The 12,952-nt window shown below is 38.6% G+C and overlaps 1 pseudogene; it reads right to left on the bottom strand.

The window, feature by feature from the left end:
* Positions 1–7,823: 7,823 nt before the first annotated feature.
* On the bottom strand, positions 7,824–12,717 carry LOC107550802 (aryl hydrocarbon receptor-like; annotated as a pseudogene).
* Positions 12,718–12,952: the final 235 nt, after the last annotated feature.

The raw sequence follows: 12,952 nt of genomic DNA, 5'->3' as shown, positions 1-12,952 counted from the left end.
ATTCATTAAATCTCTTTCCGATTGTTGACAGTCCCACACGGCTAAACTTCAAAAACCCGGAAAAATCATTGCTAATAGATGTGATTCTAACTAACGTTCCTCATAAGTACTCATATTTGCAAACGACATTAGTGACCACTGTGTCGTAGCAACAGTTAGAAATACTAAAATACCTCAAATTAAACCACGCATTATAGTCAAGTGTAACATGAAGCATTTCTCAGAACAAGAATTCCTTTACGAGTTATCTAATTATGATTGGGAAAAAATTAATATTAGTGCAGATGTTGATAGTGCCTGGAACCTCTTTCATGAGGGGTTCACCAATATAGTTAATAAGTATGCTCCACTAAAGAAATACAGAGTTAAAGACCGAAACAATGCTTGGTTTTCTTCTGATTTAGCAAATATCCTTCATGAGAGCAACGTGGCATGTGCAAAAACCAGAAAATCAAATCAGAATTCTGACTGACTGGTTTTCAGGCAACTGCGTAATGCACGTACTCTAAAAATTAGACAAGCCAAAGCTGACCATTTTCTTTCTCAAACTACTCATAACCTAAATAACCCATCAAAATTTTGGAAAACTATCAAATCGTTATCAGAAAACAGTAAAGGCCAGGAATTTCCTTCAAGCATTATGATAGACTCTCAAAAACTCACGGACAAGACCAAAATACTTGACTGTTTCAATGAACATTTCATAGCCTCAGGAGGATTTTTATTTGAGTCACTCAATACTCAACATGGGTGTTCTTCTACAGTGGAGACTGTTGGTTTGGATCCTTCTTTTAGTTTTAGTCCTATTATAGCTTCAGACGTAAATGAAGCCCTCAAGCATTTGGACACGACAAAATCTGCAGGCCCTGATCAATTGGATCCTTATTTTTTTAAAGCTAGCAGCAAATTTTATTGCAGTGCCTTTAACTAATATTTTTAATCTGTGCTTGAACACAAATGTCATATCTTCCATCTGGAAATCAGCCTTTGTGGTTCCCCTGTTAAAAGGTGGTGACCCTTCTATCTTAAATAACTACAGACAGATTTCAAAATTGTCAGTTTTGGTCAAGGTTTTAGAGTCCCTTGTCAGTGATCAATTAAAAGATTTGTTTAACAATAAAAATGTTTTATCTGACTTCCAATCTGGTTTCAGAAAAAAGCATAATGCAACATCGGCAGCTTTTAAGGTTTTAAATGACTTTATTGAATCTATAGATAACAAGCAGCATTGTGCAGCCCTCTTTATTGACCTCTCTAAGGCATTTGATACAGTGGACAACACAGTGCTCAAGCACAGACTGTGTAGGGCTGGACTTTCTGAACAAACTGTCAGCTGGTTTGATAATTATCTTACAGACAGAACTCAGTGTGTGCAGGCAACACCTCTCGCTATCTCAAAATAACAAAAGTCGTGCCTCGGGGGTTAGTCCTGGGGCCACTACTTTTTATTCTCTATATAAATAACATTGATAGTAACGTGCCTAAAGGAAAATTAAATTTTTATGCAGATGACACTGTACTGTATTGCTCAGCACCCACCGCAGACCAGGCTCTCTCCCAATTACAACTTGATTTTAACAAGCTCCAACAGAATCTTTATGATTTAAAACTTGTTTTAAATGCTGAAAAAACAAGTCATGCTTTTTTCAAATTTGAAATCCAAATCAAATCTGCCTTCAATCCTCACTTCCCAGGGAACGAAGATTGAATGTGTCTCTAAAAACAGATATCTTGGTATTTTAATAGATGAATCTCTTTCTTTTGCCTTTCATATTCAGCAGCTAGCAAAAAGATTAAAACTTAAATTAGATTTAGAATCAAATCCTGCCTTTCGTTCGAATCTAGAAAGAGGCTGGTTGCTGCCACTTTTATGTCTATACTTGACTATGGTGATGTTTTATATATGCATGCTTCGTCTCAAAGTTTACATGCACTGGACACTGTATACCATGGAGCTCTGAAGTTCATAACTGGTTTTAAAGTCCTCACTCACCATTGTGAACTGTATGAACGTGTTGGATGACCTTCTCTATCAATGCGGAGAATTCAACATTGGTATATCTTCATATACAAAGCTATTTTAGGTCTACTTCCATCCTACCTTCTGACCTACAGCAGTGTAAATAATACTGGGACTTACAATCTTCGTTCACAGGATCTTTTCCTTCTGTCTGTTCCAAAGGTTAGAACTGAGCTGGGAAAAAAAGGCGTTTAAGTATGCTTCATGGAACAAATTACAGAAATCTATGAAAATTGATACGCTGGTCTCATTGGTCGCTTTTAAGAGGATGTTAACTGACTTGGAAGCAGTCACATCTGGCTGTAGATGTTCTGCCTGATGTGTTATTGAATGTGGTTTATTTTAAAGGATTCGCTATTTCAGTTGTTTTATGTTACTATATTTTGTACCTGTATGTATGTATGGTTGTACTGCTGCCTATCTTGGCCAGGACACTCTTGAAAAATAGATTTTTAATCTCAATGAGTTTCTTCCTGGTTAAATAAAGGTAATAAATAAATAAATAAAATTTGACTTTCAACTGTGATCATTTTGATTAGCTCAGCATGAGAGCTTTCCTGGAGCATTTCAGTCCTTGGCAGTGCAACTGAAGCAAACAATCAACTATGGGTGGCAAGGCACTGTCAAAAGATCTCCGGGATAAAGTTGTGGACAGGTACGAGTCAGGAGATCGATACAAAAATAAATTCACAGGCTTCATCAATGCCTAGAAGCACAGTGAAGTCTATTATTAAGAAGTGGAAGGTATTTGGTACAACACAGACCCTCCCTGGATCAGGACATCTATATATATCAATATATCAATATCCATTTAGATGCAAGGTGAACAAACTGATTTAAAGGATTACAGTACTCAAAAGCAAAACAAAAAAAATTCCCTTTTATGTCTAAGATACTGGGGGGGAAATGTGTATCCACAGTTTAATAATTTTTTAATGAGGAATACAATTTTAGATAGATTCCAATCAGGTTTTAGAGCTGGCCATAGTACAGAGTCTGCTCTGTTGAGGGTCTCTAATGACATCTTACGAGGAATTGATTCTGGAAGCTGTGTTGTTCTGCTTCTGTTAGACCTTACCATGGTATTTGATACAGTTGATCATAATATTCTCATTGATCGTCTTAGGGGCCAGGGGTCTCATTTATAAAACTCTCCGTAGATTTCATTCTAAAAGTGTACGTATGCACAAAAGCTAGATTTTGTGTACGCACAAAAGTTTTCAGATTTATAAAACCATGCGTATGCCAGAACCTGTGCAAAAATCCCTTTATAAATCCCAGTCAGGGTAAAATTGTGCATACGTGCATCTTCACCCCGACTCCTCCCGAAATCACCATATATGGAGCTTACAACGCCTAGTTTTACTATGCATAACCTCATCTGCATATAATTTCCATGCACATTCCATAAACGTGACATTAAGGGAATAAGAGATACGGACTATAAATGCCATTTGTGTCATAAACAATTTTTATCGCTAAAAATCATCCAGTATCCTTGTTATGTTTTAGAATAAATATATCAAAATATCCATAAAAACAAAACTGTTTAAAATAGTTCTCAGATAGGCTAAATATTTTAGAATAGAGTTGAGCTCATGCTTTTCCACTGGCCAAATAGGTAGTATTTAAATTGTTTTAAACAATCTAAATCAAATTAAATTTTAATTTTAATTAATGCAGTTTTGCTGATAAGGTGAACATATTTGAGCTATTTTAGTGGAAACAGATAGGCATATTCATTGCAGTGTAAATACAGCTGTCTGACTCCGTAAGCACTGAAGTATTTTAAAAAGGAAATGTGCAAATCTTACCGTTTTCTTCAAGTTGTATCCTGCAAATACAGTGTTTTTTTCATAATGTTGTGGAGATGCCTTCGGTACTGTACAACCGCAACTGTGCAGTTGCGGTTGTACAGTAAGCTGTTATCACTGGACCTATTCAAACTGGACAATGGACCGTTCAACCACCAAATCCAGCAGTGTTTGCCATAATATCGAAGTAAGTGTGCATCGTTGCTCATTGTTCTCAATCTAAATATTTTCTCATAACGTGATCTGCAGTTTAATTTAAAGATGAATTATTGGGCGCATAGCACTCCTCGCTGGCATTAAAACATAGCATGCCACAGGAAAAGTGATCAAGCGCAATCAATAGGCTATGTCTAAATTCATATAATTTTGGGTTAACTTCTGTGTAATGACTTTATGTAATTTCAGTTATGTAATTTCTCCATTAATGTGAGTGGAATATTTAATGTAAATGTGTATATCGACATGAAAACCCGTCAAGTTTGTTTTTATAAATCTCACCCTTTGCGTAGGAAGTGGCGTACGCCTCTTTCAGGGCAGGTTTTGTGAGTACGCAACGGTTATAAATGAGGCCCCAGGTTGGTATTCAGGGCTTAGCCCTGAAATGGTTCTCTTCCTATTTGAAAGATAGGACCTACTCAGTCAGTTTAGGGGATTATTCTTCTACTGTTGCCCCACTTATGTGTGGGGCTCCTCAGGGTTCTATTCTGGGACCAATTTTATTGGGGGGGGGGGGGGCTGTCTAGCGTGAGAAACCTTGGTGTTTTGCAGCTTGTTCAGAACTCAGCTGCCAGACTTTTAATGGGTACTAAGAAGAGAGAGCATATTACTCCTGTGTTAATCAAACTGCATTGGTTACCCATACGATACAAAATTCATTACCAAGTGTTGTTGTATGTTTTTAAGGCTCTGCATGGCCTAGCACCTTACTGACTTTTTTCAGTCTCTGTCAATCCAGTAGATCTCTCTCAAATGATCAATTGCTCCTTATGGTTCCGCAATCTCGTTTAAAATGTAAAGGTGATCGGGCATTCTCTGTTGCAGCTCCTAGGCTCTGGAATGACCTTCCTCTGTCTGTAAAATATTCTCCTGCATTGGGTGTACAGTATTTCAGTGTGCTTGAAACTTATTTGATCTCTTTAGCATTTTGAAATGCTTTGTATGCGTGTGTCATCCGTTTGCATTGATATTATGTTTCTGTTTCTGTTTTCTCTTTTATCTTACCCTGTACAGCACTTTGGTTCCACTTGTGGTGTTTAAAGTGCTCTATAAGTAAAGTAGAGTTGAGTTGAGGTATTTACACTGCTGTACAAAAGTTTAGGGTCAGTACAATATTTTTAAAGAAATTAATACTTTTATTCAGCAAGGACACATTTAATTAATCAAAAATGAAAGTAAATACATTTACAATGTAATGAGAGAGACTCCTATTTTAGGCAAAATAGTTTATTTGAAATTTATATTTCAAAGAATCCTGAAAAAAAGTATAATGCTTTCCACAAAAATATTTAGCAGCACAACTGTTTTCAAGAAATGTTTCTTGAGCAACAAATTAGCATATTAGAATGACTTCTGAATGATCATGTGACACTGAAGACTGGAGAAATGACCGCTGAAAAATCAGCTTTGACATCATAGGAATAAGTGACATTTTTTAAATAATTATTTTAAATTTACTTTTTTTTATCAAAACCAAGTCTTGGTGAGCATAATAGGCATCTTTCAAAATATAATAATTTAAAAAAATCAATCAAACTGACCCTTTTTTTCAGAAGCATTAATAAACTTCCAAGTCTTGGTCTTTCAAGTTTGGTCATCCATCAAAATATCTCAACTGCTTGTGTAACAATTTAAATGCTTTATGAATACATTCTTGTAGAAAACTAAACATTGTTTGATTTACAGTTTGGTTAAAGTCTATGTCTCCTGGGAAGCTAAACAGCTGAATTAATCTGTTCATAAGTGCTACATGTGTCTGATTGTCTGCAATAGCTTCCCTCAAAAAATAAATGATCAGAAAATGATACATTATTATACAAATGACAGTCTAGGGAGACCCACACAGGTTCCCGATTACTCGGATTACCCATCAGTACTACTAATCATTACAAAATGCTATACTAAAAATACTAAGAAAAAAAACTTTAATTTAATGATTTCAATTATTCAAAAAAGTGAAGGGAAGAAAAGCGCCCACAAAAACATTTAAAAATCTTCAGCTCAACTGAAAATACTGTCGACAGGAAGTCACAGCTTCGAGTAAATCACCCAAATAAATCATATACTATATAATATTTGGCCTTTGACATTATTTTATAGAATAAACAAGCTAGCATGTGAAGAGCTGCAAATTGGATAGCTGTGTTGACCTACTTTCTAAACATTATTGCATATTTGAAAAAAAACATGGCTTGTTTGGCATTTGCTGAAGTACACTGTATACATTGCTTTGGGACATGCTTTTGGCAGGCCAATAGATTTGCAAATCTCATGAGAGACATTTAAAGAGACATTTATCAAAGTACTGTGACAGCACTGTTCATATAAGAGGGAAGCCACTGATGAATGATTCTAATATCTAACTGATACAAACAGGCTGGTTCTTCATTCATCTTAGATGTCATGCTGAGCCACGGGACATTTGTGAAGTGAAGGGAAGAAAAGCACCCACAAAAACATTGAAAAATCTTCATTCATCTTAGATGTCATGCTGAGCCACAGGACATTTGTACCTTACTTTGTCCATTTTCAGCCTTTCCTTCACCCCAATGTCTGCTTCCTCCTCCTAATCCTGTCCTCTGCTGCTGCTCTTTTCTGGCCCAGGCCCAGCCCAGAGCATGGTGAACACTGATAGGTATGAATCAAGTGCCACCAAGTTTTTTGCTCTGTTTCTTCATGATAGTCAGCTGATCAGTCACAAGTGTTCTCCTAAAGACAGATTTGGATAAGATCCGTTGTTGTTCTGATGCTGGTTGGGATGTTGAGTCAAATGTCTCCTTGTTTGGCCTCCATTCTGAAACTGATTAGAGATTATTTTTGTATCATTAGAACAATTTGAATGGATTTAGTATGGCTGTGTTCAAATTCATTAGAATCACCATAATATCAATTCTTAAATCCCAAGATCAATGTTTTCCAGCACAGATTTTACAGCCCCACAGCAAAAGAGCTTACAGTTTGAACTGAATGGGCTGCAAACAATAACATTCAGTGCGACCAATGTAGGCAAATGTATGAACAAATACCTTTTATGAACCTGTTCTTTTTGATTAATCAAATTCATACAGTGCAACAAGTGTAGTCCAAATAAAAAAAAAATTACTCTTTTGAGCTGGTCCTTATAATAAATCTACACATACAATTATATTAATATATAAATTGTTATAACAGTTTTACAAAAGAAACGCTACTTAAAATGTGTTTTAAACTGATATATTGGCTGTATAATAAGTAGCAATTCTACTACATAATGTGGGTCTTATTATTTTAAAATTTAAAATGAATTTGGTCATAATGTACCAAGTTAGACGGTTCCCTGTGTATTTTACAGCATTAGCTGAGAGAACGTTTCTCACATGTAAACAAAATGTGCATTGTAACTTAAATATATCCAAATGGATCAGAATTGAATCAAGAGCTTGTGAATCGCAATCTGGAAATGTTTACCGACAACCAGCCCTGATAATTTTGGTGACTGACTATACAACAAGTTTTAATTACAAATACTGATTTCATCACACATCAAATCTCTAAACATCAAAGTACCATAAGACCCACCTAGTAACAAAACTCTTCCAAAAGAGGATTTCTGCAGTGATGCCATAGAATAATAATTTTGGGTTCCCCAAAGAACCATTCAGTAAGCAGCTCTTAAAAGAACCAAAAATTAAAGAACCTTTTCCATTATATAGAAACTTTTGTGCAATGGAAAGCTTCCATTGATGTTAAAGGTTCTTTATGGAACCATAGATGACAATAAAAAACCTTTATGTTTAAGAGTGAAGGTAGGTGACCCTCGCATTTGGTTTGGCTCTTACCTGGCCTATGTAATCTTGTTGATCCAGGCTCAATCCGACACCCACTCCTCTGTTTGGTCCTGAGTGCTTGGTCCTCTCCACATCACCATCCAGGCCATTGAGCAGCTCCTTAAGGTCCTGAGCAGTGAACTCACTCATACCTGTATCACCTGTAGTGATATAAGTTGGAGAGTGCTGCTGGGAGCAGCTGAAAGACACGGTGCTCAGATGGTTCCTGTAGAGGTGCTTCAGAACCAGAGGGGGTGTCTCCAGGTAAAAGCATCCAGGCTGCTTAAACTCTGGCTGGAAGAGGGGAGGAACCTGCTGAGTGTCGCTGGCCAGAACTTCACTGAGGTTCCCACAAACCTGAGCATTTCTGAGTGTTTTACACTCCAGCGGATGGAGAGGTAGAAGGTATGAGCACTGCGACTGTTGGCTCATCGCCTGAACCTGATGTTTTTGGATTGTTATTTGTGAAAGTTGGCATTGTGTGATTCCTGTCCCATTGTACAACTGAGACATTTTGTGCTGGTGTCCTTGAGGATTGTTTTGGAGATCTGATATGGCCTGCAGTTCAATGTGAGATTGTATTTGTGTGACATGTTGTGTCTTTGGTTCAGGATGTTCTGTTATAAAAGTCATCTGTTGTTCCTCAGGTAATAATGTGAGAGAATCGCATGAATCCTGTAGGAGAAATGCAGAAGTTTGCTGTGGAGGTGTGAAGGTCTGCACAGGCTTCCCGGTGAGATCCTTCTCCTTAACATTGTCACCAGACACTGTACAGTCTGTGTTTGTCCTGAGAGAGTGTTGTACATAGGAGAAGATGCCATCTGTGAGGTATGCCACGTCATTCCAACCATCAAGGTCAATCCTGAGCAACAGTTCGTCTTGGAGGAACTTCAGATCTTCTGGGCTGATCCCTAAACTCCCCATGAAGTTCAGTATCTCACAGCTGTCATCTCCTCCAGAACTGATTATTGGCTCTTGTTTGAAAAGAGAACTTTCAGAGAGTGAAAGAACAATCTCTTGCTAGTAACTGGAGAATATCCCACCAAGATCCTCCTTCCCTAAGCCCTGAACCGACAGTGAGCGCTCATCTGCAGGAAACACATATATTGACTCATCCTGCTCCAGCATGGAGCCCAGCAAGGAGTCAGGGTCTACAGTTCCGGTGGTTCTAGGTTGGGTACTGTCATTCAGAGCAGTGGTATCAGAAGGTATGGTGTTACCCAGAGATATGGGCAGGTTCATGTCATAGAGAACAGCCTCTCCTGTAGTAAAGCTAAAGGGAACCATCATAGCACGCTTTCTCAGGTTCTCCTCACCTTCCTCGTTCCTGTAGAAGACAGAAGGACTCATTACCAAACAAGACGCCTAAAGAGAAACAATATTGAATGCTATTACCAAATAACAATATTAATACTAGATTTGTAGCAAATAAAAGTGATTGCAACAAAGCTAAAAAGTTAGAAAAAAAGTTTAGGCTTTAGGTTTTTTGTTTTCACGCTTTGCCTTTGCTGACTATAGACTGTCCATAACATTCAAGAAAAAAAATAACTTGGGGCTTAAGCAGACTAAATGATTGGAGACGTCCAGCATAAGTCACCAAGTCTGTTGTTTCACTCGAGAATTGAGTAATGACAATTTAACTAAAGTGAATATTGTTTATATTCATTGTGAATATAAATTGTAATAAAAAAAAAACTGCCATATCATTTGATTATCTGGTGAACTTTTCACTGGTACAGAATGCCAGACTTCTATCATTCACTTAAACCCCATCCCTGCATTCTCACATTCTTCAGCCTCCATTTTTGAGTGTAAGGCACACATTTCAAAATCCAATCAACAATCCATGGATGGAACCAAGTCCCCATCCTACATTTTTATTTATTTTTTCCATAATGCATTACTCAGATGTACGTCGAAAGAAAATATCTGTCACTACTTCCGTCTCATTGCAGCATTAAAAATTACGAGGTCAAAAAATTTAATATATGTATGGATGAGTCATTCATATTTACAATAAAATCAATAACAAGTATTTAGCAAATAAATTGGGTGAATTTTAATTTTGTGCTGACTTATTATATTATAATAAAAATTACCTGTAAATACTTATTTACTATAAGTACTATTTCATTTACAGGTTGTTCAATATGAAAGCTAAAGAGACTAAATTTTCACAAAGACACAAATAAGAGCATATGTGATGACTGTAAAGGGACCGACGAGACGTGAGGCGTGAGGATCCATGTGCAAGCTTTTATTAAGAGATGTGGTTTTAACAGGCATGGGTCAGACAATGGCAAACGGAATATCGAAGGCAAGACAAGAGATAAATCCAGGTAGAAGGCAAAGGTCCAAGCAGGGGCAAACAGAGTCAGAAACAGCAAGCAAAGGGTTAATCCAAGAGACGTGGCTTGAATCAGAGACCAGGAAAACAGACAAGGCGAGACTAAGACTAGACTAAGAAAACTATGAAAACTTAAACAGGCTCGGTAAGGTAGCTATCCGCTAAACAGGGATACACGCAAAACAATACACGAGACGATAACAGAAAACACGGAATGGCTCAGTAAGGCAGCTAACACTTGGGGAGTGAAAAATGCAGAACAATACTCGGCAGTGAGAGAGAGGAAGTCCATGGCTTAAGTAGCATGTCTGATTGGATTCAGCTGTGTGTGTGTGTGTGATCAGTGCATTCAGCTGTGTGCGTGTAATCAGTGCAATGGTTCATGGGAAATGCAGTCCAGGGTGATGTGTAACAGTCTGTGTGGTGTGAAAGTCCATGTAATGGGAGAATAACCTCTAATGGCAATCCGCCTGAAGCCCACGGACCGGATTCGTGACAATGACTCTCTGAAAGTCGATGATGCAATCTGGTTGCCCATTTTTGTAGACAAGTCTGGCGATGGACTGTACCCAAACCCAGAGGTTCTGTTTAGTCAACAGTCTGAAAACAGTCAACCCACTTTCATCCGTCGTCATCACTGCAGGGGAGAGAAATTATTAAATTCATTTGAAAAATTTATGTTTTGAATATGTCTTGGAACAACATGAGTGTGAGTAAACGATTTTTCATTTTTGGATGAATAGTCAATTTAGGAGCAATACGTTTATTTCCACAACAGTTAGACCTCCACTCTGACAGAAGCAATGTTGAAACCCAGCGGTGGGAGCAAATAAGGTGAGTATACATTTTTTTTATCCACATTGATTTAAGGGAGTCTTACTCCGTATGTGGTTCTCGGCGCAGTAGAGCATGTCAGCTGCATGGATGAACTGATAGCCTGAGCCGCGGTAACATAGCTCTTCCTCTGTGTAGCCAAGAACAATCTTCCCTCCGTAGAGGAACAAAAAAACACATAGCTTTGCATGCAAGAGATATTTGAGAGCAGAGGAATAGTGCACCATATCAGAAGCCAATTATTGTTTAGAAATTTAGAGTGCTACCCTCAGTCATTTTTAACTTTCACAAATCTACAAGTCAACTGAAACAAACTAAAGTGAAAAACAAACAAAGAACAAAACTAGGAGTTCCCTTTCGTGGAACTTCGAACTGCGTCCTCTAGGGGTCGCTATGGGGAACGCCTCGTCGTGACGGGAAAACCCGGCATTAGTAAAGGTCGAGCCCCCTGGGCGTCTGAGAACCAGGCTGTGTTCCCACGCCGGAATTGTTACTATCTGGTTCCGCTAGTTGGAACTTGCTGCGGGTCGAGTCCCCTTCTCGGTGAGAACTGGGCGAACGTCTCGGGTTACTTATGTAACCATGGTTCCCTGAGGGGAACGAGACACTGCATCCTCTAGCTTTTTGTGCCATGCTGCGGACACAAGCTTCAGACGAAGAAGTGATGATGTGCGCTACCGGCGCCTATTTTGCACTAGTCGTGACGGTAGTGACGTCATGGCTGTCGCCGGCCAAACAAGTTGGTGTTTTTTCAATGTAGGCTTCAGACACGGGTCACGACGAGGCGTTCCCCATAGCGACCCCTAGAGGACGCAGTGTCTCGTTCCCCTCAGGGAACCATGGTTACATAAGTAACCCGAGACGTTTCTTCACACATGATTGATAGGGGTTTATATTTCTTACTTTGCGTCACACGCAGTGGGCGTGAAATCCAGCTTATGCTTGGTTTTAAAAAAGCAGCTCTTGGTGCGGATCTCCAGTATGGACGGCGGCTGCAGAGGGCAGGCCAGGGCAAACAGAGCCAGCTGAGGAGGGATGGGTTTGCCTTCTGCTGTCCTTTCATTCTGCCCAAACAGGAAATTCAAACACCCCTGAAATTTCATGGCCTATAAAACTACAAGCCATCTATTTATCACATTTGACCCTATGTAAATACATTCCACAGTATTTAGTTCAAATGTATCCATAAATTATCACAGAAAAGGATTCACATATGCAGATTCCATCTGGGCCTTCTCATGATATAACACCAGGCCTTGCCATCTTAGGATCAATTCCTTTACTCATTGTCGTAAACATACTTTAGATTTAATACTGTCACATGGAATTGATGGTAATGGCATTGAAATTATGCAGCAGAGTGATATCCTTTCGGATCATTATCAGCTGCAAACTCAACTCCTTGTTACAAATATGGTATAACCATCACTTCTAAAACAAAAGACTGCTTTGTAAACAATCTTCCTGACTTGTCTCAATTCCTCACCAAATTCAATAGCTCAGAATTTTTTTTTTGCCCTCTTTTAGAAGAAAACAAACACAACCACAGATATTTATTCAATACAGTGGCTCAGTGACCTCTCCCACTACACCACCTCCGGTCTTCCAGATCTCGCCCCGGAACCGCTTTGCTCCCCTCCGCAAGACGGAACGAGACGCTGTGATCGTCGGAGACTCCATTGTCCGGCATGCCCATGCTATGTTAGCTGAAGGTACATTAACAAAAATAAAGCATCAACAGGTGCAGACATTTCCCTACAGTACAGCAGTAATGACTTCTTTACTTCCAAGATCGATACTATTAGAGATAAAATTCTAACCATGCAGCCATCAGCTAAAGTATCGCATCAGACAGTGCACTATGCGTCACTTCCTGTTTGTTGCTACCACGTGTTTTGAGTTTGAGCTCCGTCAA

The sequence above is a fragment of the Sinocyclocheilus grahami genome, unplaced genomic scaffold, assembly GCF_001515645.1.
Source record: "Sinocyclocheilus grahami isolate Dianchi unplaced genomic scaffold, SAMN03320097.WGS_v1.1 scaffold408.1, whole genome shotgun sequence".
In the NCBI taxonomy this organism is placed as follows: domain Eukaryota; kingdom Metazoa; phylum Chordata; class Actinopteri; order Cypriniformes; family Cyprinidae; genus Sinocyclocheilus; species Sinocyclocheilus grahami.
This window is presented reverse-complemented; position numbering and strand designations above follow the sequence as displayed.